Raw genomic sequence first — 22,791 nt, forward strand, 5'->3', positions numbered from 1 at the left:
TTATTTATTTTAGTTCTCGGCGGTCACAACATTTTTGTTTTGTATGTGGTGCTGAGGATTGAACCCGGGCCGCACGCATGCCAGGCGAGCGTGCTACCACTTGAGTCACATCCCCAGCCCTTATTTGTTTTATTATTGTTAATTTTTTTGCGTTTCCCAGCACCATTTGTTGAAGATGCTATCCTTCCTCCATTGCATGCTTTTAGCCCCTTTATCAAATATAAGATAGTTGTAATTTTGTGGACTGGTCTCTGTGTCCTCTATTCTGTACCATTCATCCACCCGCCTTTTTTGGTACCAGTACCATGCTGGTTTTGTTACTATTGCTCTGTAGTATAGTTCGAACTCTGGTATTGCTATATTGCCTGACTCACACTTCCTGTTTAGAATTGCTTTTGCTATTCTGGGTCTTTTGTTTTTCCATATGAATTTCATAATTGCTTTATCTATTTCTACAAGAAATGCCCTTGGGATTTTGATTTGCATTGCATTGAACCTATAGAGAACTTTGGGTAATATTTTCATGTTGATGATGTTAGTTCTTCATATTCATGAACAGGGTATATTTTTCCATCTTCTAAGGTCTTCTTCTATTTCTCTCTTTAGAGTTCTGTAGTATTCATTGTATAAATCTTTCACCTCTTTTGTTAGGTTGATTCCCAAGTATTTTATTTTATTTTTTTGAGGATATTGTGAATGGGGTGGTTGTCCTCATTTACATTTCAGAAGATTTGGCGCTGATATACAGGAATGCCTTTGATTTATGCGTGTTGATTTTATATCTTGCCACTTTGCTGAATTCATTTATTAACTCTAGTAGTTTCTCTGTAGACACTGTTGGGTCTGTTAGATATATTATCATATCATCCACAAATAGTGATAATTTAAGTTCTTCTTTTCCTATTTTTATGCCTTTAATTTCTTTTGTCTAATTGCTCTGGCCAGTGTTTTGAGAACTATATTGAATAGAAGTGGTGATAGAGGGCATCCCTGTCTTGTTCCAGATTTTAGAGGAAATGCCTTCGGTTTTTCTCCATTCAGAATAATGCTAGCCTGAGGTTTAGCATATATAGCTTTTACGATGTTGAGGTAAGATCCTGTTATTCCTAGTTTTTCTAGTATTTTGAACATAAAGGGTTGTTGTACTTTGTCGAATGCTTTTTCTGCATCTATCAATGATCATGTGGTTCTTTAAGTCTATTGATGTGGTGAATGACATTTATTGATTTCCGTATATTTACCCAGCCTTGCATCCCAGGGATGAATCCTACTTGATCATGGTGCACAATTTTTTTGATATGCTTTTGTATTCAATTTGCCAGGATTTTATTGAGGATTTTTGCATCTATGTTCATTAGAGATATTGGTCTGTAGTTTTTTTTCTTTGAAGTATCTTTGTCTGGTTTCGGTATCAGGGTGATGTTGGTCTCATACAATGAATTTGGAAGATCTCCTTCTTTTTCTGTTTCTTCAAATAACTTGAAAAGTATTGGTACTAATTCTTCTTTGAAGGTTTTGTAAAACTCTGCTGTATATCCATCTGTTCCAGGGCTTTTCTTGGTTGGTAGTCTTTTGATGGCTTCTTCTATTTCCTCCTTTGTCATTGGTCTGTTTAAATTGTGTGTATCTTCCTGACTCAATCTGGGCAAGTCATATGACTTAAGAAATTTATTGATATCTTCACTATCTTCTATTTTATTGGAATATAGGGTTTCAAAATAATTTCTAATTATCTTCTGTATTTCTGTAGTATCTTTTGTGATATTGCCTTTTTCATCCCATATGTTGGTAATTTGAGTTCTCTCTCTTCTTCTCTTTGTTAGCATGGCTAAGGGTCTGTCAATTTTATTTATTTTTTTGAAGAACCAACTTTTAGTTTTATCAATTTTTTCAATGTTTTTTTTTTGTTTCAATTTCGTTGATTTCCGTTCTGATTTTAATTATTTCTTGTTTTCTACTACATTTGCTGTTGTTTTGCTCTTCTTTTTCTAGGGTTTTGAGATGAAGTGTGAGTTCATTTATCTGTTGTTTTTTTTTTCTTTTTTTGAGGAATGTCCTCCAGGCAATGAATTTCCCTCTTAAAACTGCTTTCATTGTGTCCCATAGATTCCGGTATGTTGTGTCTGTATTTTCATTTATCTATAAGAATTTTTTTTTTATTTCCTCCTTTATGTCTTCTGTAACCCATTGATCATTCAGTAACATATTGTTCATTTTCCAGGTGATGCAGGATTTTTCCTTCCTTCTTTTATCATTGATTTCCAGTTTCATTCCATTATGATCAGATAAGATGCATGGTATTATCTCCACCCTTTTATATTTACTAAGAGTTGCCCTATGGCATAATATATGGTCTACCTTTGAGAAGGATCCATGTGCTACTGAGAAGAACGTGTATCCATTTGATGATGGTTGATATAGTCTATATATTTTGGTTAAGTCTAGGTTATTAATTGTGTTATTGAGTTCTATAGTTTCTCTATTCAGCTTTTGTCTGGTGGATCTGTCCAATGGAGAGAGCGGTGCATTGAAGTCACCGATAATTATTGTGTTGTGGTCTATTTGACTCTTGAACTTGAGGAGAGCTTGTTTTATGAATGTTGCAGCACCATTGTTTGGTGCATACATATTGATAATTGTTATGTCTTGTTGGTGGATGGTTCCTTTTACCAGTATATATATAGTGGCCTTCTTTATCCCTTTTGATTAAGTTAGGTTTGAAGTTGATTTTATTCAATATGAGTATGGCCACTCCTGCTTGCTTCCAAGGACCATGTGAGTGGTATGATTTTTCCCAGCCTTTCACTTTCAACCTGTGTATGTCTTTTCCTATCATATGAGTCTCCTGAAGGCAGCATATTGTTGGATTCTTTTTTTTTGTTTGTTTGTTTGTTTTTTTTGTTTTGTTTTTTTATCCAGTGTACTAGCCTTTGTCTCTTGATTGGTGAATTTAAGCCATTAACGTTTAAGGTTACTATTGATATATTGTTTGTACTTCCAGACATGCTTATTTATTTATTTATTTATTTTAATATGGCTTGTTTTTCCTTTTGGTTATATTTTTTGTCCTTCTCTTTACTGGGTTACCTCCCAATGTTAGTTTTGGGTGCTGTTTTGCTCAGAATGCCTTGCAGTGCTGGTTTTCTGTCTGCGAATTCTTTTAAGTTTTGTTTATCATGAAATATTTTAATTTCATTGTCAAATCTGAAGCTTAATTTTGCTGGATACAGTATTCTTGGTTGGAATCCATTATTTTTCAGCATTTGAAATACGTTGTTCCAGGATCTTCTTGCTTTCTTCGTCTGTGATGAAAAATCAGCTGTTAACCTAATTGGTTTACCCCTGAATGTAATCTGCCTTCTTTCTCTTGTAGCTTTTAATATTGTCTTTTTGTTCTGTATGTTGGATATCTTCATAATTATGTTTCTTGGAGTTGGTCTATTAGGGTTTTGTATGTTTGGAGTCCTGTAGGCTTCCAGGATTTGGCAATCCATTCCATCTTTCATACCTGGGAAGTTTTCTAGGATTCTTTCATTCAATAGGTTGTTCATTCCTTTGGTTTGAATCTCTATACCTTCTTCTATCCCGATGACTCTCAAGTTTTTTTTGTTTCTTTTTAATAACATCCCATATTTCTTGGATAGATTGCTGGTGACTTTTTAGCATCCTTTCTGTGTTGACTATATTCTTCTCAAGTTGATACACTTTGTCTTCATTATCTGATGCTCTGACTTCTATTTGATCTAGTCTATTTGTAATATTCTCATTTGAGTTTTTAATTTGGTTTATGGTTTCCTCCATTTCTAGGATTACTGTTTGTTTTTTTTTTTAAATCTCTATCTCCTGGTATAGGTCATTCTTTGCCATTTGAATTTGCCTATTTAATTCATTTTCAAAGTATACTTTCATTGTTTGTACTTGCTGCCTAAAGTCTTCTCTAAGATTCCGTTCCATGTGAGTTACGTGTACCTTGAGTTCTTTCTCTGTCCATTTTTCTGAAGCCTCTAGGTTCTCCTGTGAATTTAAGCTTTCCTGCATTGTTTGTAATCCTTTTTTCCCTTGTTTTTTCATGGTGCTCACGTTGCTTTCCAACTCTGTTTGACTGCTGTGTTTCTGTTTTCTTCTTTAAATTTGTTTTGGTTTTCATAGTTCCAATATCTCTCCTTTGTGTTGGGAGACAATGTTTAGCGATGTTGTGTTTAATTGTGCTTTATGGTAAATTCATTAGTTTCATTAGAGGCCTACAGAATTTGATGGCATGTATAGAATTGAGGTTTGAACTTAGGATTTTATGATGAGGTCGGGCGCTTTGATGGTATGGAGGTTAGTATATGTTAGCTTCTTTGGGGGGTTGCTCAAATGCAGGCGGATATTAACAAGGAATAGACAGGAGTACTTGGGCGTAGTTAAGGGCTTAGTCGGACTATGGACTGATTTGTAGTATTCATCTATTTGCATTTAGTAAGTTGTACATAATCTGGGTGGTCGTGCTTAAGAGGAAAGATGGGGAAAAAGTGAGGAAGCAAACCAAGAAAGAGGGAGAGAGGAAAGAAAGAAAAAAGAATAGAAAAGAAAAGGAAATGATAATAAAAAAATAATAAAATGCAGTAAAATAGAAATTACATTTAAAAAAATAATAGTACAATTGTAGAAAAGAAAAAAATAAAATTAAAAAAAAAATTAAAAGAAAAAAAGACACTGTTAGGCTTCTATTTTCTTCACTTCCAGCAGGTGGTGCTGTGCCTTCCGGGCCAAGATTTTGTCCTCCAGCTGTAGGAAACAGTCCGTATTAGGCTGCTCCCTCCTCCCCCCACTGGTGTCTCTCAAAACCTGTTAGCTTAGGTTAATTCCTGGTTTCTAGTCCCCTGGCTTCTCCTGTCAGCCAGGTCTACCCCCGTGTGGTACCTCTCGTCAGTTGAAACTACACTCTGGGCCTGCAGTTTCCTGGATGTGGAGTGCGGCTTTTGGGAACCGGCACCTTATTGTTTTGATTTTCTCCGCTAGCCCCTCCTCCTAGAGCTGGCGAAACAGGTTTTGTTTTCGCTGCTGGTGGGAGGGAGGAGTTGGGGGTCAGGTGCCTTTGCCTTTCCCCCACACCTCTACTCACATTCCCTCTGTTGATCACACCCCCGGAAAGCCGGGGAGAGATTTTATGTGATTTCCCCGTTGTATAGAAAATGGTTTTAATGTCACAGATCTGTTCTATCACTGAATGAGATGTGATCAGTCGAAAACTGGCGATGGTGATGTCAGCTCTCCAAGATGGTGGCCGCTGGCTTCCTTGGTGGTCTTACTGGTGTGGAGGAGAGGATTGGACCGCTTCCTTCCCCTGTCTCAAACCCAGAATTCAGCACTGAGCACAGTGAGGGCACAGCCAAAAGGCACCCACAGAATCAGCAGCGCCGTATCTCTGCGTTTCTAGCTCGCCATTTCCCGGCGAGCGTCGCAGTCTAGCAGCGGGGCAAGTCACTGAATAAGCAGCTTGAATCTCTGTGCGGACAAATCCCTCACGGTTGAGCCCCAGTAACCGATCCTCGGGCGATGGAAATCCTTCCTCTAGGTTTTGGTGCACCCCAATTTTGCTGGAAATTCCTAACAAGATAGCTTTTGGCCGTTCTAACTTCTCATTCACCCGCACAGTGACACGGTACACGGGGATGATGCACTCCATCCGCCGCCATCTTCCAAGTCCTCATTGAGTTATTTCTAAGACACGTGCCATCATTCCACTTACCCCATTCTGCTTTGACTGTAACCACAAGAAACTATCAAATTGTTGTGTTTATTAATAAATAAATTAAATTAATCAAATAGAGAACTCATGTTAGTTTTGGTCATTTAATAGTAAGCTAGTTGACTAAATTTGTTCTGGAGTAAAGCACCTGCAAACTTCTAGTTGTTCTTAGTGTAATCACACAGGATGAGCTCAATTTCCAGTTAACACATTGTGACCACCTGTGTGAAATGTTGTCTAAATGTTGTCTATGAAGGAATCTCCTTAGTGACCCCATGCCCAGAGGGTGGGAGTGGGGGCTGGCCCTAGGCATTTCTTTTTTTTTTAATATTTATTTTTTAGATCTCGGCGAACACAACATGTTTGTTGGTGTGTGGTGCTGAGGATCGAACCCGGGCCGCATGCATCCCAGGCGAGCACGCTACCGCTTGAGCCACATCCCCAGCCCCCTAGGCATTTCTTTAAGTATGGAACAATAGACTTTCAGAGGAAACAAGACATCAGTAAATACCATGTTGCCTATATTAACCTTGTAGGTACAGGGAGCCACTGTAGTTGGCAGAATCTCTCTCAAATGCTTAGTTTCATGATTCCTGCATTTTTCTACTTATCACCTTTCTTTTCTAAAGATACATACTATCAGAAGTGCTTATATTAGCTCTGTACCACACAGGACGTTTCTAGGACACGTAATAGAGGTGCAACCATTAAAGAAGTTAGGAGTGATCTTGGAGCCTGTCTTACTTCCTGTGAACTCACCAAAGGAAGGGTATAAATCACTATAATGTTTGCCTTCTGAGTAGCCAATTTCTAGTGTTGGAATGGGTGTAAGAAATTGAGTGCAGTAAAGATTTGATGGACCAAATCGTGGAATTAATCAGGAGGCCAGGCAATCATGTGAACATCATGCATGTTGAGTGCAGATTTCTCATGCTGTCAATCTTTCCTGGCCTCCACTATACATTTGTGGGATATTTTAGATCTCAATGACCTTTGAGGATGTGGCTGTGAACTTCACCAAGGAGGAGTGGTCTTTTCTGGATGCTTCCCAGAAGAACCTTTACAGAGATGTGATGCTGGAAGTCCTCAGAAACCTGGCTTCTATAGGTAACAATGATGGTTTTAAAATTAATCCAATTGAGAACTCATGTTTATTTTGGTCATTTATGTAGAAGGTGAAAAGGAAATCAGTTGATGAATTATTGAAGCATAAATGGCACCTACAATTTGGCAAAGCATTTCTAGCTCCTAAATATTCATAGATTGTTATGTTCTCTCATTTTAGGAAACAAGTGGGAAGACAAGACCACTGAAGATCAGATTGAAAACTCTGGAAGCAACCTAAGGTAACTCTACTCACAAGAGGAATTTGTGAGGGAATCTGAGAACTGTCATATAATTTTTAAAGCAAACCAACTGAAGAAGTATGCATAATTTGAAATGTATTTATTCTTATAATATTTTTTACCAGAAATATGTACTTATCTGTGACAGGTATTCAGTCTTTTCAAAGTATTTGACATGCAAAAAGTACTATGAAATTGCATATGTGAATATGACTATGTGAATAATAGCCATAGAGAAGCTGTGTTGCAAAGGATTGTTTCCTTTCAATCTCTTTATTTTCAGGCAACTTTAACAAGTCAGAAAATCTAGCCTTTACATGATGTTGGTAGAAATGTAAATACCTATAAATAAATAGAAAACTGTGAATGAGTTAGGTATCAATTATGTGCTGGTCACTTCGTCTTCAAAGAAGTCCTATGGTAAACTTAAAACTTTCCCCACAGAATAGTGGAAACCTTCAAATCGATTCCAATTCTTAATCAAACAAAGAAAAATTTTAATAGAGTAAATCCATGTGACTTCATTATGTGTGCAAAAGATTTCATATGTCCTTCATTCCTTCATAGGCACATCACATCTCACTCTGGACACAAATACTGTAAGCATGAAGAATGTGAAGAGAAGCCATGTGAATTTAAACAATATAGGAAATCTCTGGTTTCTCTCAAAAGTGTTCACACACAAATGTTGTTACAAACTGGAGATAGACCAAATGAAAGTTCAGTATGTGGGAAAGTCATCAGTTGTTCCAATGACATTCCAAGTCATGAAGAAACTCATACTGGGTGGCAACCCTATGAATGTCAACAATGTGGTGAAGCCTCTTCTTCTCTCCCAGGTGTTCAAAGACACATGATAACACACAGTGGAGGTAAACCTTTTCAATGTGAGGTATGTGGGAAAGCCTTTCATTTATCCTCTTTATTTAGAAGACATGAAAAAACTCATTCTGGAAAGAAACTCTATGAATATAAACAAGATGGTCGAACCTTTATTTCACACACAAGTCTTCAAAAGCACAGGATCACACACACAGGGAATGCACATTTCAAATGTAAGGTATGTGGGAAAGACTTTGCTTATCCCAGTTTACTTAGAATACATCAGAAAACACATACTGGAGAGAAGCCCTATGAATGTAAGCAGTGTGGCAAAGCCTTTGCTGGATCTGGTGACCTTCACAAACATGAAAGAACTCACACTGGAGAGAAACCCTATGAATGTAAGCAGTGTGGCAAAGCCTTTGCTACCTCTTATCAGCTTCATAAACATGGAAGAATACATACTGGAGAGAAGCCCTATGAATGTAAACAATGTGGAAAAGCCTTTGCTACATCCTGTCATCTTAACAGACATGGAAGAACACACACTGGAGAGAAGCCCTATGAATGTAAGCAGTGTGGAAAAGCCTTTGCTGCATCCCATCAGCTTAAGGGACATGGAAGAACACACACTGGAGAGAAGCCCTATGAATGTAAGCAGTGTGGCAAAGCCTTTGCTAGATCTGGTAACCTTCACACACATGAAAGAACTCATAGTGGAGAGAAGCCCTATGTATGTAAGCAGTGTGGCAAAGCCTTTGCTAGATCTGGTAATCTTCACACACATGGAAGAACACATACTGGAGAGAAGCCCTATGAATGTCAACAATGTGGAAAAGCCTACACTACTGCCTTTTACCTTCGGATGCATAAATACACTCATACTGGAGAGAATCCCTATGAATTTAAGCAGTGTGGCAAAGCCTTCACTCAGTCCTCTTACCTTCACTCACATGAACAAACTCATACTGGAGAGAAGCCCTATGAATGTAAGCAGTGTGGCAAAGCCTTTGCTAGATCTGGTAATCTTCACACACATGGAAGAACACATACTGGAGAGAAGCCCTATGAATGTCAACAATGTGGAAAAGCCTACACTACTGCCTTTTACCTTCGGATGCATAAATACACTCATACTGGAGAGAATCCCTATGAATTTAAGCAGTGTGGCAAAGCCTTCACTCAGTCCTCTTACCTTCACTCACATGAACAAACTCATACTGGAGAGAAGCCCTATGAATGTAAGCAGTGTGGCAAAGCCTTTGCTGGATCTGGTGACCTTCACAAACATGAAAGAAGTCACACTGGAGAGAAGCCCTATGAATGTAAGCAGTGTGGCAAAGCCTTTGCTACCTCTTGTCAGCTTCATAAACATGGAAGAATACATACTGGAGAGAAGCCCTATGAATGCAAACAATGTGGAAAAGCCTTTGCTACATCCTATCATCTTAACAGACATGGAAGAACACACACTGGAGAGAAGCCCTATGAATGTCAACAATGTGGAAAAGCCTACACTACTGCCTTTTACCTTCGGATGCATAAATACACTCATACTGGAGAGAATCCCTATGAATTTAAGCAGTGTGGCAAAGCCTTCACTCAGTCCTCTTACCTTCACTCACATGAACAAACTCATACTGGAGAGAAGCCCTATGAATGTAAGCAGTGTGGCAAAGCCTTTGCTGGATCTGGTGACCTTCACAAACATGAAAGAACTCACACTGGAGAGAAGCCCTATGAATGTAAGCAGTGTGGCAAAGCCTTTGCTAGATCTGGTAACCTTCACACACATGAAAGAACTCATAGTGGAGAGAAGCCCTATGTATGTAAGCAGTGTGGCAAAGCCTTTGCTAGATCTGGTAACCTTCACACACATGGAAGAACACATACTGGAGAGAAGCCCTATGAATGTCAACAATGTGGAAAAGCCTACACTACTGCCTTTTACCTTCGGATGCATAAATACACTCATACTGGAGAGAATCCCTATGAATTTAAGCAGTGTGGCAAAGCCTTCACTCAGTCCTCTTACCTTCACTCACATGAACAAACTCATACTGGATAGAAGCCCTATGAATGTAAGCAGTGTGGCAAAGCCTTTGCTGGATCTGGTGACCTTCACAAACATGAAAGAAGTCACACTGGAGAGAAGCCCTATGAATGTAAGCAGTGTGGCAAAGCCTTTGCTACCTCTTGTCAGCTTCATAAACATGGAAGAATACATACTGGAGATAAGCCCTATGAATGCAAACAATGTGGAAAAGCCTTTGCTACATCCTATCATCTTAACAGACATGGAAGAACACACACTGGAGAGAAGCCCTATTAATGTCAACAATGTGGAAAAGTCTACACTACTGCCTCTTACCTTCGGATGCATAAACACACTCATACTGGAGAGAAGCCCTATGAATGGAAGCAGTGTGGCAAAGCCTTCACTCAGTCTTCTTACCTTCACTCACATGAACAAACCCATACTGGAGAGAAGCCCTAAGAATGTAAGCAGTGTGGCAAAGCCTTTGCTAGATCCAGTGACCTTCACAGACATAGAAGAATGTATACTGGAGAAAAGCCCAATGAATGTCAACAACGTGGAGAAGCCTTTGCCACATCTTGTCTGCTTCACACATGTGAAAGAACACATACTGCATAGAAATCGTATGCATGAAAACAATTGGTAAACTCTTCTGTTATTACTGTTTCACTCATATACATGTAGGAAGTTTACTGGAGAAAAACCCTTTGAATGTGAAATATGGTAAATCACATTTCATATCATCCTCAAAGAGAAGAGAGGCTCACACTGGTGAAAATGTGTGTGTGTGTGTGTTTGTGTGTGTGTATGTGTGTGTGTGAGAGAGAGAGCGATCAATCAATCGTTCCACTGGGGATTTAGTCTGGTGGTGCTCTACCACTGAGCTACATTCCAGTTCCTTTTTACTTTTTTATTTTGAGACAGGGACTTCTTGAGTTTCTTAGGGTCTTCCTAAGGTTCTGAGGCTAGCCTCCAACATTGATTCTTCAGAATCAGCCTCTCGAGTCTCAGGAATTAAAGGCATACTCCACCACATCCAACTGAATAACTCTTTAAATGTGAAAAATATCACAAATCTTTCCATTTTCCCTGTTGCCTTCAAAGCCATTTCACTCACATTGAAAAACAAACCCTCTGAATTTGGGGGATTTGCTACATTCTGTCAGCTTCTTTTCCTTTCTTATATAAGAAAACACTCATGCAGAGAAGCCCTGTGAATGTGAGAAATGTGGGAAATCTTCTAGTTTTCTCATTTTTTTTTCCCTAAGGACTGGGAATATTGTTTTGGAATAAAAAGAATAAATCCTATGCAAGTAAGAAATATAAAGGGTTCACCTGTTCTAGTTTTGTTCAGTTGTATGAAAGGACTCATACTGTAGAAAATGCTGAGGATAAGCCATGTGGGGCAGTATTCAGCTTTCAGAGTTTTCTCCAAATGCATAAAAGAATTCACATCCGTAAAAATCCTTTTTCTATCTTTAAAAATTGCAGTAACACTTTCAACTTTCCAGGTCCGTTTGAACAGCATTTAAGAAATCACACTGGAGAAAAGCCCTGTATGTAGAAATGTGGTGAGAACTTTGCTTGTTTCAGATTCATTTGTACTTGTTCAGACTTGAGGAAAATTTAATTTTATTTAATTTTATTTATTTATTTTGAGATAACCACTGTAGGTGTGTGAAAATGGTGTGTACCTTCATTTCTTTCTTTCTTCTTCTTCTTTTTTTTTTAATGTATTCAGAGGTAACAAAACTGCACCCTGGGTTGGAGAGGAGCATTGCATCAGCATGAAGATTTAAAAGCAACATGTTTTTCTGGGTTAAATCTCTCTTATTGTTAGATTCCATTTTCCTGTATTTTAAGTCTTTTGAGTCTAATGTTTCATTACATATTGTGTATGTTAGTTTAGGCCTCTCCACTCCAGCCTTTAGTACAGATTGGTGAAATGGCTCTTCTGAACTTCTTTCCTCTCTTTCTTTGTTCAGATTTTACCCAGGAGTGCTCTACAACTGAGTTTCTCCACAATCCTTTTAATTGTTATTTTTTGAGATGGGGTGATGCTGGCAGCTGGGACCATAGGGATGTGTCTGTGTACCCTGCAGCTGGCCTCTTCCTTTTCCTTGATTGCTTATTGATCTATTGATGACTCTGGGACCATCACACTTGTCACTTGTTCTTGTTCTAAGGCTCATGTGTTGTGCTGTATGTAGGCACATTAAAGAGCATTATAAGATAATATCATTTGTGTATATTGTTTGAAGAGGCACTTTCTCAAAATATATTTTGCCCTATACTTGAGTTGCTTTCTCTTTTCTTTTCCCAGTTCTGGGGACCGAATCCTGCCTTGTGCATGCTAGCCAGGCATTCTAGCATGGAGCGCTCTGTAGCTCAGGTGTTGAGTTTGCTGCTGCTGTGAGTGTGGACCCCACTGATAACCACATCAGCAGATGCAGCTCTGCAGGTGTTTCCTCCACAATTGCAGCTGATCTCTTCCTTCTTAAAGATCTTTTATACCAGTGAATTTAAAAAAAAAAAAAAACTACATTCAACTTAGGTTTTCTCCCCATGAATAATACTTAGGTGGAATATGCCAGAAAACCCAGGCTTGATTTCTCTCTGTGTTTAGAGTACCTCAGTAGCCCTGGGAAAATTGTGTGATGGTTTTCTTAATACACACTGCATGACCAAAGGCTTGGTAAGGAGCATCCCAGTCTGATGTCCTAATACAGTGGCACTCCCTTCTCCACCAAATAATCTTTAAAAAGACTTCTCAAGAGACCTTCACCAAAATTTTCTTTCAACAGAATGTCAGGAAAAGATCTTGCAAAGATCTCAATGTGGGTTATAACACAGACTTCTGCTTTTGTGGCAAAGCTTGGAAGACCTCTAACCAATCTTACAATTGGTACACAAAGCACTTTCTGTGAACTAATCAAGACAACAACAACAAAAAAATCACAACTTTATGTATACCCCTACAAAAAATATAAACCTCCATCCCTGTCCCACTGGATGTAAATGAAGATCAATGAAATTCCAAGCAGTGATCCAAAAAATTTTAAGTAATACCCCTCAGAACCCTGCAGCTGATCAATGTGCTCCTGGAACATGCCTTAGGTGTCTAGCCTCGTGTGCCCTACATCACTAATAAAGCTACAGCCTCCAATCAGGTGATATTGTGCAGTACTTGCTGTGTAGAGGGCTGTTTCTGCTCATGCTAAAGGATTCAGTTACTTGTTCTAAGGATTCAAAGCCTCCTGAGCAAAACCTCACCCAAAACCTATTCAGGTGCCATGGATCTTTATTGCGTATCTTTCATTGATTATATTAAAGACTATGCAAGCATTATTCTTTGTATTTATGAAAGTTACACAGTTAGCAACAGTATGCAGCTATTTCCTCAGTTACATTCTATAGTTGGAATGTGCAATGTTAAGAGCACCCTGCAGCTCTGAAGAAAGTCCATCCTTTAAAGTTATTTTAAAGCTTCCTTTAAAACAGTGGAACTGGTGAACCATATGGTTGACTTAGCAAGGAACTTTGTGCCTGAGAATAAGGTCAAAGCTGAAAAGTCTCCCACAACAGAGTCTCCCCCATGGAGACCATTGCCATAGCAACCAAGCATCCTATACATTTGCATAGAAACTTTTCCAGTCACCAAGCATGCCACTGCCATTACATCATTAAAGTCCTCCATCTCAGACACTTGTCTCCCAATCACTGTCACTGGTCTCCACAGGGGATTGAACCCAAGGCTGTTTTATCACTGAGCTACACCCTCACCAAGGCCCCCCCTCGTTTTTCTTTCTTGAGACAGTGGTGGACTCGGTTGCCCAGGCTGACCTCACAGTCATCTAAAACCGGAGCAATGTGGTCTCTGAACCGTTACCCCAATGGCAGTCACATTTGCTGGGAACTCAGGTGAAGTGGTTCAATTAAAGTAACGACTTTGGAATTCTATAGGATGTGACTACTGTCTCCAACCCATTCTACCAGGCCTGGTAGAAATTTTCAAGTCCATTTTTATGTCTCCAGATCATAAGAAAAAATTTTTTTTTCAAATTTTCACAGATGGACCAATATCACACAGACCCTAAGTACTTGGCAATGAGGGTAGGGATTATGGGAAACTTGTTGGAATTGTGTGGATCCATCCTGCCTTCTGATTTGTCTTCCCTATTTTCTCATTATAGTACAAGGGGTTCTTAACCACTAAGCCACATCCCCAGACCCTCTTTCATCCCCATGACAGTAGAATGCACATATATACACTTTGGTATATCATACATGGATGGGATATCATTTCTCATTTTTCTGAGTGTCCATGTTGCAGAATCATATTAGTCATGTAGTCAAATATATACATACAGTAATGATGTTGGTTTCAAGCTCCTACTATCTTTCCTATTCCCACATCCCTCTCCCCTCCCTCCCATCACTTCCCTCAACCTAATGTAAAGTGATTCTGCCCCAGTGCCCCCTCCCTCCTGAATTACCATCAGCATAATAGAGAAAACATTTGTCTTTGGTTTTGCGAGACTTGCTTATTTCACTTAGCATGATATTCTCCAAACATTTACTAGAAAATGTCATAATTTTAGCCTACTATCAACCTGACTAATATTCCATTGGTCATATATACCACATTTTCTTTATCCATTCATCTTTCGAGAACCACCTAGGTTGGTCCATAGTCTACCTATTGCAAATTGAGCTGCTATAAACATTGATGTGGCTGCTGAGGAGGTCATACATGTGAAAATATTTTTTAAAAAAACAAGTTGCTGAGCAGGAGAAAACATTTTTACATTACATATTTAATTTTTTCATAGTATTCAGGCTATAAAAGGAACTCTAGTAACTCCATAATAAAATTATCAACAAATTAAAAATGAATTCCAAATTGTGAACCCCTCAGATATTTCTGCTACTCTTTATGGTGTTTTCTGAGAATGATTTTCAAAATGCTAATTGTTACTTTTTGCTCCCAGTCATCTGGAAGTTTCTATAGAAAGGGCGCCCCTTTCCTGCATTAGGCCTAAGTTCCAGTGGTTTTGCTAACTTCTGTTGCTGGAAGAATTGCTTCTCTCTCAACTCAATTATAGGTACCAAAGGGGAAAATTAAACAAACTACCAATAGACTCGATAATATTTGAGCACTTTCTGAGCCCTGACCTACCCTTGTTCACCCCAGTAATAGTTCCAGTCCTTCCAGTTGTTTTCAGAAGTAGCTTCTCCATGTACTGAGCATCTAAAATTAGTGACTTCTGTTCCAGGGAGTATATCCTAAACATCCAATTTCTATAAGCAACAGAGACTGAGCATGTGCAAATATTCATACATTACAAATAGTTGAATTTGCATTGTTTGTATCTGCTTCCAAAAACTAAAATTTGCAGCAGTCGTATTAAAAATGTGTTAGAAATCACAGATTCCTGTTTCACCACAGAAAATACAGTACACTCTTCTTCTAGCTACTTGACAGCCTGGAATATAACACACTTGCCTTAGAAATTTCATGCATCAAATTAAAACTTTCCTTCACCCTATGCAGTCTTGTCAGAATGCCTATGATAAAAATTTGAAAAAATAGGGGCTGGAGTTCTGGCTCAGTTGTAGAGTGCTTCCCTAGCACATGGGAGGCCCTGTGTTCAACCATCAGAAGCACATAAAAACAAATAAATAAAATAAAAGTTATTTGTCTATTTATGAATAGTAAATAAATAAGTAAAATATTTAGAAGTAAAAAATAAAAATCTGAAAGATAGTAGGTACTCCAGATCATATGAGCATGGATATAAAGATTCACCTGTAAAAATGCTGGTGAGAATATAAATTGAATAAAGCTATTTTGAAAATGGTATTAAGGTTCTTCAATAAGTTAAAATAAAAATGTCATATGATTCAGTAGTAGTAGTTCTGGGTATGTATCTAAAAAAATTGGAGTCATTAGATCATAGAAAAGACTACATTTATATTTTCATTATAGTAATTTTCACAGAACCTGGTAAAAGAACTGAAGTACTTTTAAGGTAAATGGTAGGTTGGGCATAATTCCCAGCAGCTTGGGAGGGTGAGACAGGAGAATCATGAATTTAGAGCCAGTCTCAGCAACGTATCAGCCAGGCACTAAGCAAATCAATGAGATCTTGTCTGTAAATAAAATATAAAAAAAGAGCTGGTGATGTAGCTCAGTGGTCTACTAGCTCTGATTTCAACACACAGCATAATAAATAAATAAATATGCTCAACACATTGACCCTATGCTTTATTTTCCAAGAAGCAATTTACTTGTACCCTTTCTGGATTAACTGGACAGTATGTGTTACATTCTTTAACAAACTATTACCTGCAGGAGAAATGCAGTTTGAAAATAATGTTTGTAAGAGGAACGCAAGTTACACTAAAGGGGAGACTTAAGTGATCTTGTTAAAGACCAGATTCTGGAATGCGGGGAAATAAAGATAATTCCTACTAACCATAAAATCTCCAAGAGTTTATGATTAAGAATTCAATTATAAATCATGAACATGAGGCTAATTAACCTAAAGTTTCATGGCACTGGATACTTGAGAGTTTGATATTATCCTGTTGTCAGTCCAAAGTCAAGAAGTGTACCTGGGCAGGATTCTTTAGAATCTTTTTTTGGATCTCTAGTAAAATTGGACAGAAAGAGAGCCATGCTCTTCTCTTTACAGAGAGGACACATTCTCTCGCTTTAAAGTGTCACCTTTTTCTTCCTTCACATCACTTCTAATAAACTCATTGTGTCTGCTTTTTTCTCATGTGAAATGCTCTCAAAGAGAAAGCAAAATCTATAAACTGTCATCCAGTTCTTGGAGGAAAAATTAGAAATACTGCATCCATTTGAAATATAGCATAAAAATAGTTGATAAGGCAAAGAGGGAATGCTGGCATTAAAATTGTGAACAGAGCTGAGAGCATTGGTGCACTCCTGTAATCCCAGGGTCCTGGAAGGCTGAAGCAGAAGGATCATGAGTTCCATGCCAGCTTCAGCAAGGGAGAAGTGCTAAGCAAATCAGTGAAACCTCTTTCTTTAAATAAAATACAAAATGCTGCTGGGGATTTGGCTCAGGGGTCCAGTGAGCCAATACGTTCTAGAATGACTTTTTATCCAGTGACAACTAATTGACCCACCATAGGCTGGAGCTCAAGATTCAATCACAAGTTCCACAGAAGTCATATGGAAAAGAGTTGGTGTATTATAGATAGTGTGGTTAAGTTATTCCTGCACCCTCTGTCTGATAGGGTCACAGCATGATGGATGCTGTGGCAGAGCTACACCATCTGGAAACTGAAACTATGGGGAAGGTTAAATGTATTGTTTATGATACTCATGATATGGAAAATAGGGTATACATCAATCAATAATAAAAGTACATGTTGACAGAAATGGCAGGAAAATTCCCAAAATGAGATTAAAGATACAATTAAGACATGCCTGGAGATGTGTTTTAATATCTCTCAGGATACAAACAATAGTGTTATTCCTCAAAAATTTATGAAGAAAATCTTACAATTCTCAAGGTTCTTGAGAAAAACTTAACAATTTGCACTAAGCCCCACATTCTAAATCTATAATCTGTGCAACATACATTTCCCCCCACTAACAGGCCCTCCTTTGCCTTACACAGGAATTCATGATAAAAATGGGAAACACATTGTTAATATTAATGGTAAATGGGTTGTGTTGAAGAGCCTGCTCTTTTGTTAAAGATTACAAAAACATAAGAATAGTTGTATTTTGAAAAAGTATGAAAGAAACTCTTAAAGAAAGCAGTTAAATAGGTCATATGGAAAAGAAAATTACCTTTGAAATTAAAAATAGAATAATATAAAATTAATATACATACATTTTAGAAGCACTTCAGAAAAGTGCTTTTAAGTAATAGGCTTTAACTACTTTAAGTGTTTTATTGGGACTTTAGTTTAGAAGAAAGCTTACCAATAATCATAAGTATGCTTTTAAGTTAAAGGTTAATGATATAATTATAAGTATGCTTTAAAGTTAAAAGTTAATAATTGGTCAAGATACATGTAGTCGAATTGTGTAGTCTAGCACTTATTGATTGAGGTGAAAATGTAAAAGCTTAATCGTGATTGGCAAAGGTTATAGAAAAATATTTTAAACAATGTACTCAATATCATAGGTAATTAATATATGTCTGAAAATATTGTAACTCTTAAAAATTATGTAAATCAAGGAAATTTTGAGGTTTGAAGCTATCCATTAACTACATGAAAAAACACTTGTAAAAAATGTACAGAAATAAACCCCCCTCTAGGGGCAGCATGTGCTTCTGAAGGCTGTTCATAACTTGCAACTATAGTCCTCTCTCCTCTTCTTTCACCTAAGCTACTCATTCTTCAGGATCCCTGGATCTCTGGTAGCAAGGGCTTGAGCTAAACAATAGAGATTTAAAATTTTTCTTTTAAATTTAATGTTGAGTTTGTTGATGGGCTGTATTGAATTATATAAATAAAATCTGTGATTTGTGCTCATATTCTCATAGTACCCCACACCAATGGGGGGGGTAGACATCATAATCCTACCACTATGCTCAAGGCAAAATTGCAAGTAAGTTTGTTTTTAATTGCTTATACTCCAGAGTCTGGGATACTGACAGATCTAGAGATCTAGCACCCTCCATCTTTTTTTCCTTTTTATCCTTAATACTAGAAAATTTAAATTTTATTTTTGCCTCATTTTTTTAGGGAAGTAGAAACATTGCTGCCTCAAGGAATTACTTATGAGTAGAAATATCAGGCTATTTTCTCATAAGACCATAGAACAGAAGTATTAAGTAAAATTATAAAATTGCGATATTTCTTTTTTATAAAAATATATACATACATATGTATTCACAAATTGATTTAACATAATATACAGTGAGAAATTTACATGCACTTCTGTCTGGGCTGGGTCTATGTACTGGGAGAAAATACTGCCATGATCTGATTTCATCCTGAGACACTTAACGCAATTCACAGCAAATTAAATAAAAGATTCCAGGGATGTGAAACATTATTGTTATATCAGTTAGTTGAAAATCAACCTCGGGAGAATTAGAGACCCTGTCCCAGAAATCAATCTATCTATCAATGTTTCAATCTGTCCATCAATTTATCCATCAATCTGTGGTCATGGGGCTCTGTAGTAAGTACCCATGTTCAGATTCCCTGTTTTTTTTTTTTTTTTTTTTTTTTTTTTTGGTGTGTGTGTGTGTGTTTTGCTACTGGGGATTTAACTCAGAGCCACATGACTACTGAGCCACATCCCAGCCATATTTGTATTTTATTTAGAGAGAGTGTCTCATTGAATTTCTTAATGCCTAATCATTTCTGAAGCTGTCTTTGAACTTGCAATCCTCCTTCCTCAGCCTCTCCAGTTGCTGGGATTACAGGCATGCACCCCAGCACATGGTTGATCCCCATTCTTTTATCAACAAAAAAGAGCAGCCAAGAACCTGTCTTCCTGACATTATTTGTTTTGGGGTTGGATCCAATTTATTGTCACTCAAACAATTGGCCTACTAGGCTCTATTTGGGGGAAGTGCCTGAAGTCCTTTTCAATCTGTGTCTTAGGTGAGAACTGTCCAATCCTCAGCAGCCAGTGATGAGGGGGCAGGCTTGCACAATCTTCTGTTCCTTTTGTTTATGGAGCCTGCATTCTTTGAATCCATTTCTATGCTTCCAGTCCTAGATCAGCCCCAGGTTTCTGCTCTATGCACAAGCTGGAAAAAAATATCAAGGGGAAAGAAAGTAAGCATACTGAAAGCCAAGAAATGGTAAGAGTGTGTTTGCATTTTGAGACTGGGTGGGTAGTCTATTTGAAGCCAGTGGGACTAGGGATGTCAAGAAATGGAATTGGTGATCAGGGACTCCTCAGAGTTCTCTCCAGAGTCTGGTGGCCAGAAGGTCTCTCTGTGGCAATTCAGTCTTCAGTTTGCTCTGACTAGTCTAGTGGAGCTTAGATCAGCATTTGAAGTACCTCTGACATTCTTTTCCATCATTGTATGGTGTTTTAAGTGCCTTCCCGAATTCCTATGTGGGAATCTGTGTGCCACTAGCCTGGCATGACCCCAGATTGTGTGGTGAAGACTAAGATAATCATCAAGAGAGGATCTCCACTCCATTGGCTGTGTTCCTGCATGAGAGAAGCTGTGGTTTTTAAGAACCCCTAGTTTTGCTCCTCCTGAAGATTTTTGTTGTTGTTGTTGTTGTTGTTCATGTTTGTTTGTTACCAGGAATTAATTCCAGAAATATTTATTTACTGATTCACAATCACAGTCTTTTTTTAATATTTTTATTTAGAGACAAGGTCACACTGGGTTGCTTAGGGCCCCAGTAAGTTGTAAGGCTAGCTTTGAACTTGACATCCTCATGCCTCTTGAGCTTTATAAATGTAGGGTTAGCAGTATCTCAAATCCAGAACAGCTATCTGATATCCAGAACTCCAGTTTAGCTATACTTAGGTCTGAGAATAAATCTCTAAATTTCCAGCTCTCACTTCAAATTCCCAAAACCAGGTTTCCAAAATGACCAGGCTGCAGTATAATGGAGAGCTTTCTCCCACACCTGGAGGCTAATGAATAGATATGTTAATGAGCACCATTAAGGCCTATTTCAAATGTAAAGCACATTGAGGCTCACTTGAGGGAATACCTTCAACCAAATTATTTGTCCCTGGGGTGAATCCAGATGAAAGTTACATGAAGCAGAATGGGATTCAGAAAGAACAGATGTAAACCTAGGTGGTAGCCTGAATGCTTTTTTAAATATTTAAGTAGATTTTGTCTCATGCTCTTTCCAAAACCACACATATACTCCAAAACTGGCACTGAAAAACCAGCCTCTATCTCAGAGCAAAGCCTGTCCAAGGAAGGGGCATGACCTTTGTCCTTGGAAAGACCCACAGAGCACTCCTAGGCACACACCCACCCTGTTGAGTTGTTTATCTACAAATAATAGGAGAGATCTCCTGTGCCTGGTATCTCTGACTCAGTCAGGCTAGGTGGGGACCCTAGCAGCCACCAATCAGCATGAGAAAGGGAAATACCTGGGATGCCAGATGACCCTCCCAGTAGTTTATGGTGGCTGATTACTTGTTGGGAAACCATGAAGTTCAGCATGTACTCCCCTCCTGGTTTAAACCAGTCAGTTAAAACAAATCCCCCTCTTGTACTCTACCCAATTGTTCCCACTAGTGAATGTGATAATCATGTTTTAGAGTTGTTTTATGATTTGCTAAGAGATGCTATGATGTATGTGAAGTCCCTGCCTTCCCCAAAGAGTGTATAAAACTGCTGTAAACGCTGGGCTCGTGGCCTCTCAGCTTCACCAGTTGTTGTGTGTATGCAGAGGACCCAGCTAGCTTCCAATGAACACCTCTTTGCAGCTTACATTGATCTTGGTCTCTGGTGGTCTTTTGGGGGTCCTGAATTTGAGCATAACAGCACACCAAAATGGGTTTTTCTTCTATTATACCCTTTCCCACGTCATGGAGTTCTATTTTTTTCTTGCTAAGATAAATTTTATTCTTTTTACTCCTACCTTCCCTGAGTGTCCATAGATTTTATTCTTCAAAATTTGTGATACAGGATCCCAGAGAAAATTGCTTAAATGAGAAATTTTAGTTTCATCTCAAAACTCCAGTTTTAACATGATTAATTATTTTTTTTCCCATGTTTAATTTTGAAGAGATGCCCTATTTGTAATTTTTTTCTCCAAGAACTGAAGGGCTGTTTTAAAAGATTTTGCTTTATCTATGTGAGTTTTTCACATAAAAAAGAAGAAAAAATTAAAAAATTAGGCGACATTAAAAATAAGGATTCTTTTCTAAATAAAATACTATAGTTAATGTGTCCTAATTAAATATTTTCCCCTTATATTTGAGACCATTTTATTAAAATGACCTGTAGAATCATTCTGAACATTCCAGCTAATATCTTTGTGGTGGTGTGGAAGAAAAGAATAATGAGACTAGACTTGTTATTAACTAGGAAAGGGCTACAGTACACAGTGACTTTGAAGGATAAAAGCCATGTAAATATCCTGGTACACTTTAATAACCTGTTGTTACTTCTGTTTACCAGTGAGTAGTCCTTGCCTCCCTGAATGCTGAAATATAACACTAGAGAAGCATGCCTAGGCAAGTGTAGAGTGGAAAGTGGAAGGCTTTATTAAATAATAGCATAAAAGATTTTCTCCCAGAGAAGGGACTCAAAAGGTGGATTCCATGGAAGGGAGTGCTCTTTTCTTTTTTGTAGTTAAAGTCTTATTTTAGTTCTTTCACATTCCTGTCCTTTGTTTTCCCTGAATCCTGCAGTGATAGAATGCTACTGCGAAGGCCAAAAGAGGGGAGATAGGTGGGCTGGTGGAGTAATATGGGCAGGAAGTGCATGGGGTGGTTTGATCACAACTTCCCTGTTTGCTGGGAGCTATGTCATTAACAGTGCTTTAGGTTGGGTTCAGGGCCTTGGGAACATTAACATTTCCATATCCCCAGGTGTTGTTCTGGTTTCCTGGACCCCATTCTCAACAATGGTCTCCACTTTCTTTGTCTTATTCAATATTAGACCCATTTAACTAACTACACTAGCTACCTGTCTTTTGATCTGGCTTCACTGGTTTACATTAATATTAACTAGTAACTTTAATACTTTTTCAATAACTGTTTAGATTGAATCAATAACCCAGGAATCAGTGAAGCAGAGAATCTAGTTTTATCTGAATGTGGTTTTAGTTATCACAGTGAATGAGTTAAAATTCCCCATTGAAGAGTTTACTGTGTGTTGTGCTCTCATTCCAACGTTCAATAGTTGTTCAAT

At 38.0% G+C, this 22,791-nt stretch overlaps 1 long non-coding RNA gene across 1 annotated transcript; it reads left to right on the top strand.

Moving 5' to 3' along the window:
* Positions 1–6,766: 6,766 nt before the first annotated feature.
* LOC308640340 lies at positions 6,767–7,751 on the top strand. The gene is made up of 3 exons (XR_014020250.1): positions 6,767–6,841; positions 7,020–7,080; positions 7,648–7,751. It is a non-coding gene; the product is annotated as an uncharacterized lncRNA (long non-coding RNA).
* The last annotated feature ends 15,040 nt before the right edge of the window (positions 7,752–22,791 follow it).

This window comes from Spermophilus citellus (assembly GCF_964194105.1).
Source record: "Spermophilus citellus genome assembly, contig: SCAFFOLD_250, whole genome shotgun sequence".
Classification (NCBI taxonomy): domain Eukaryota; kingdom Metazoa; phylum Chordata; class Mammalia; order Rodentia; family Sciuridae; genus Spermophilus; species Spermophilus citellus.